Source organism: Prunus persica, chromosome G8 (assembly GCF_000346465.2).
Source record: "Prunus persica cultivar Lovell chromosome G8, Prunus_persica_NCBIv2, whole genome shotgun sequence".
In the NCBI taxonomy this organism is placed as follows: Eukaryota; Viridiplantae; Streptophyta; class Magnoliopsida; order Rosales; family Rosaceae; genus Prunus; species Prunus persica.
Window position 1 is genome coordinate 13,199,072 of NC_034016.1, and position 6,225 is coordinate 13,205,296.

Sequence of the window (6,225 nt, forward strand, 5' to 3'; positions counted from 1 at the left end):
TGCATTATTCTTAATAAATTATTTTGTTTTCTGATTATTATACAGTATTACCCGAGTCAACTAAAAAGCTGAAACGATCTGGAGAGAATTATTTTCGAAAATAACTTTTCTATAATAATTTTTCCGAATCTAGTCCAATAATATTAAGAACAAAAACTAGTTGCTAATTGGCATAACTCTCCTAGAGAGATTAAGAATATCTAGCAAACTCAACTAAGTTTCTGGAATCATAAGAGAAAAGAAGAAAAAGAAAAAAAAAAAAGAAAAGAAGAAGAAAACTCATAGAGTTTATGTGCTAACAAAATTAATCAAAATAAAAAACTAAAACAACGCCAATAAAAGGAAAATCAACTGCTACTAATCTTCCTTCGAGACATGACATAGACAACACCACTTAGTTACTTTAGGGCCTCAACGCAATAATGAGCAGTGGATCTACCATGACCAAGCCGCAACACCTCAAATAGCAGCCTCGCAAAATAAGGCATAGCCAAAATCTAGATATGAAATAATAGATCTGCTAAAGAAAAAGTAGATTGACATAAGTTCACCAAGAGCCGAAGAACACCGAAAATCCAAAGAGATCAGAAAATCAGAAAATCTCTCTCTTTTAGCGGCTAGGGTTTCTCTTCACACTATGATATTAATAAATATTGGTATTGGTGAGATTCTATATATATATATATATATATATATACACACATCTGTAAAATCCTATTATTAATATGAACGATCCATTTAATTCTTCAAGGGAGATTCCATATTGACCCGCAAGATTTGCATAGCAGGTTGAATCTGTTGAATTAATGGGTCACAACAAAACCAACCAATAAACTAGTTTATCTAAGACAAAGATGGATCACCACCAGAAATCATTAGAAAACTATCAATGTTAAACAAGTATTTGATTCAACGAAGCAGGTCACCATGACTCAGCCCGTGCTCTCCTACCATTTTCAACTGGATCCAACTTTCAATTTTGTCGAATATTGAATAGTCCTTTCACAATTCAAAGATCTAATTGGGGCATTGGTGTTAACTCAGCCTCCTCTCTTTTCTTGCTCCATTCCCAAGAAGGGGAGGGAAACTAAAAAGGGCATCAACAACACGACACCACTACCCAAACTAAAAATGTTAATGGTTTTCAGTAGCATCATACTGAAGTTTGCAAATAAAAAAATAAAATAAAAAAAATAAGGGCAGAACCCCACTTTATCATTTCAAAATTCAAATGTCAATATTCATCAAAGTGTTGTAAAGAAGAATAAGTAAAGAAGAATAGGTGAAGCCCACATAGCCAACTAACACCCACCAAACCTAACCACACACCCACCAAACCAAACCACTACCCAATTGATTGAAGAATATTAATGATGTTGTTGATTGAAGAATATTAATGATGTTGTTGATTGAAGAATATTAATGATGTTGTCTACCAATTATATTGTGAGGTGAACAACCAATGTCTTAGGCCTATAAATAGATACCTCTATCAAGAGAAGTTTACACATATAGAAGAGGAAGAGAAGGAAGAATAAGGGTGAGTGAGTTGAGAGGAAAGAGAGCAAGAGAGAAATTCTCCAAGAGAGAAAATTGAGTGAGCCATACATATTGTAAACACAAAGTTGTAGCCCTATTATTTTACATAGTGGAAAAGTTACTGCTGCTGCTCTTCGGGGATGTAGGCATAGCCGAACCTCGTTAAATACTGTGTCTCATCTACTTTACGTGCAGCTCAATATTCGCACATATACCAGTTCATTTTATAACACAAAGATGGTATTTCGCTTGAATATAGATGGACTTTATGGGTTGGGTTAGTGGCTTGCTACTTTGATTTTTGTATTTTGTTCAGTGAATTTAATTAAAATAATTTGGTGTGAGAATTTATAAGCTAAAAGTTTTGAGGTTTATCTATCTTCGATCTCATGATCAGGGACAGACTCAGGGTTTGAAAATAGAATAGGCTAAATTTATCTTACATACAAACCTAAAACACTTGACGGAACTAGTGAATTTCATTGAAGTATGAATTTTAAGGTCAATTAGCAATTACACAATAAACTTCTCCATGAAAGGAACATAATTGAAAATATTTATTATCCATTACAAAAGAAGAAGAAAAAAAAAACTGAACCATTTTAATCCATCAAAGCCAACTTGGAAAGTAAAAATGAGAAGAAGCAGCCAAAATTTATAAGAAAAAAATGAATTGACGTTTTATGTACACTATAAAAGGTAAAAAAAAAAAAAATTTGGACAGAAAATGTAAAGGATGTTCTCTCGGAATGTGTGTTTTCTGAAAAAGGCTGAGTAATAAATATTAATTAACTAAAGAAAAAAGAAGAAGAGATTTTCTATGGGTGGGATCACTGGGATGAGGTGTATGGAGGTGTGCTTTGATGGCTTAGTGTATTGGACTATAAAATATCAAGTCGCCCAAGTGGATGTAGGACCATCCCTGCTCATGATTCGAGCCTTTTTTAGGTTGATGTAGCGTGGTTAGAGTATCCACAGTGTTGGGGGGGATGTATTTTCGGGGGTGTAAAACTACTTTTACATCCCCTTTACACCTCTGGGGGTTGTAAATATGGTTTTTGCTCTAATGAGGAAGATGTAAATCTAAAGATGTATAATTGAATTTTTTTTTTTTTTGGTCTTAATTCGTTTTTGTGTTAAAATTTTATTTTGTGTTAACTTTATACATAATTTTGTGTGTATTAGGTTTATTTTATTTTTTTCAAATAAATAGACCTAAAAATATTTAAATTTGGAGAAGATATGATTTCATCCATAGAAAAATTATCAGAAGAACAAGCTACTAAATATATATATATTACCTATTGATTAATTGATTAATTATGAGTTTCACTGTAGAAGCGTAATCAGCAACAATGAATTATTTTATTTTATGTGGTTACAAATTAAGTATGAAGTTTTGTCTAGCAACTACTCTAGCCACGCGTCTTGGGCAAGTATCTTTATATTCTGCCTTTTTGCTCACTTTTGTCTATCTTTTTTCATATTTTTTCATGTAGGCCCCATCTGTAAGGGATGTAAAAAAGGATGCACATGTGCATATAAATTTGTATCTCACGGATGTTATGCATTTTTACAATCATTTACACCTGCCCATTACAGGTGATTTCGATCATAAATGGTATATATTTAACATATACCTCATTATACAACCCCTCACTAGAGATGCTCTTAATAATTGTATTAAGAAAGATGAGTGTCTAATAAAACTCACCACGTACTTATCAAGATAGGTGGAAGACCATCCTAAATAGGGGCATGAAGAAGATCTTCTCCAGTTTTCTTAATTATGAACAAAACTTTCTTAAAAGGGCGAGAAAATAAAGAAGTGAACCAAGTGGAAATGCATGCATGTACTGTTTACAAGGTGGCCAAAAAAAAGGATAGACTAAGGTGGGCGGTTGGATAAGCACTGGGCAGGCAATTTATGTTCATAGTGGTCAATGTGGATAACTGGCTAACTGATAAGTGTTTACTACTGTTAATTGTCTCGAATGGAGGAGAAAGAGAGGAGGGCCTTTTGGATTGTGTATTTGGACAATTTCAAAAAGGGGTTAACGACCAATATTATGACTTCAGATTTTGCCTCTATTACTTTACTTGTTCATACAACACATGTGCGGCGCCTAATATTATGACTTCTGATTTTGCCTCATCTAAATCTTGGGGCCAATATTCTCTAAGATGACTCACGAGCTCTTTTTTTTTTCTTTGTTCTTTTAAGTATTGGAGGACTACGTGTGATTCAAATTTGGGTCCTCTAAATTTTATGATAAGCTCATTTCTCATGATACATCTAATAAAGGACTAACTAACTATATATATAGTAACAGGTTTAGGAGTGATTTTGGAATGCCCTTTATTTTAATAAAAAACGCTTTTGATAACGTTTGATAGAAATATTTAAAAGTACCTATAGGTCATAGCACCTACTTCACATAGCAGATGTTGCTCTAGAAAGTACTTGGATTTCTTATAAATTTTTTAAAATAAAAGTGAATATGAGTAGAAGTGCTTCTTAAAATAACAGTTTCAAACTGATCCTAAAACATGTTGTCAAAGAATGAAGAGCCTTGCCATTCATGCTAAAAAATTTACTCACTATACTCGACGAAGATGTATGAGATGAGGACAACAATGATAATTTTATTTTTGACATTTTTGAAATTTTTTTAATACTACTTGTGAAGTTTTCAGAAACATCAATGAAAGGGTCAAAATTGAAAAGCTGGGAAAATTTTCAGATGCTATGCTAGGGTGTAGTGATCAAATTTGTCCAGCTCAAGACTGGAACGACAGCAAACTTATCCCATACATATAAATACAGTTCAGCCCAATCTCGTCAAGGCCATTATCAACCTTATGGGCTTCAACTAAAACTACCCATTAGGATTTTGATCAGAGCAAAAGTCCAAGAACAAATATGTCTCCGTGAAGTCTTACTGAGGGCAGGATTCAGAAGCTGTACATGTAAACAAGACGACGACAATGGAGAAGAGAGCACGGAGGCAATTGGATTGTATTTCTCGTCACCTTGTATTACCACCTCAAGCTAATCATGGTCTGCAGCAGGTGAGATTGATTCATCCACAATCTTTTTCCATTTTTCTTCTTTTATTTTTTGTTGGGTTATCTTTTGCACTATGCACTGAGAAGCTTGGTGGAAAAGGAAAAGATGTTGTATTTGATGAAGTTTGAGTTTTTAACTACTGCAAGGTGCTGTTATTAAGTAATGGGCAAGTGAAGAGTGAGGAGGCAGAGCCTGTGGTGCTGTTATTACTGCTTTCCAGCCTCCACAACCACAAGTGCCATGCTTGAGCATCGTGTTGGCTTGTCTCCACCTATGGTATTTACCGAAAAAAGAGCTCCATTTCTTCTAGGGTTTTGCCCTGTGTTTCGGGGAGCATTGTATAGAAAAAGACTCAACTCGATGCTCCAATTCCCGCTTAACGAAAGAAGGCCCCACCAATCGTGATGACAAACATACAACAGTCGTATTGTACATGTACGTATGTATTTTTAATATTTTATACACGTAATTTTTTCAAAATTTTCAGTAAGACACACAAAATTTCCGTATTATACAAATAATTCTCACATATTATTGAATAAGAATAATTTATGTTATAAAAATTATATTAAAATATCATATAGTGAAAGATTAATATCTACTTTGGATATGTTGAAACTAGCAAATTAATATTTATAAGGTACAAACTAATGCATCTAGGAGGGTCCTTTTTTATTGTTTATTTATTTTTATTAAATAGTATAGGCGGCGGCTACATTGTTTTTGACACGTGGTGCCTAATAGATAGAGGGTCTTCTTTTTTTTAAAATAAAAAATTTGGTATAAGTCCAAAATCGAAAATAGAATTTGGATGTCATCCTCGTAGTTATTGTTGTTGATACAAGTCATTTGACTTTTGTGCCACGTATGATTACATTCTTTTTTTATTTTTTGATATTTACAAATTATTTTTTTCATTTTAAAGTTACTTAATTATTCCCATCATGCCCCTAAAAATTAAATAAGGTAATTAACTTTTATGATAATAATTATGATATTGTCTCCCCTAAACCAATTCGGACTCTCTCACAGCCACAATCTTTGCAACTTTCACCAACAAGTCAGTGGAGCCAAATTCTTTTCCCATTTAGCCCTCCAACTTCTCCAAGAAGTCAGCTATCGTGAGTTTCATTCGAAATCAAAATCCTTGTTTGATTGATTTTCTAATTGGGTATTTATCAAGTTGCTTATAATTTGCAAGGTGAGGTATGCAAAGCGATAAGGTTGGATATTAGGTCTTTGTGGTTGTAATTCTTTTGGGTTGAATGGCTTACAAGCAGGGGCTTCTATTCGATTGGCAAAAGGTGATAAGGTTGAGTGGGATGTTTGAAAAGGCTTACACCAGATACTAAAATTCCATGTATGTTGGTTGTTTGTGATCTGTCTTTAATTACCTAGTATTAAGGTATATTATCTTATATTTACCTAGTAAGTAGGTACATTATCTTATACCTATCTAATAATTAGGTATATTATCTTATATTTACCTAGTAATGAGGTACATTATCTTATATTTACCTAATGTTTAGGTATATTATCTTATATTTACCTAGTAATTAGGGATATCTTATATTTACCTAGTAATGAGGTAAATATTTGTTGGGAAGACATCATCA

At 33.2% G+C, this 6,225-nt stretch overlaps 1 long non-coding RNA gene across 1 annotated transcript; it reads left to right on the forward strand.

The window, feature by feature from the left end:
* On the forward strand, positions 4,263–5,089 carry LOC109950754. The gene is made up of 2 exons (XR_002273047.1): positions 4,263–4,611; positions 4,756–5,089. It is a non-coding gene; the product is annotated as an uncharacterized LOC109950754 (long non-coding RNA).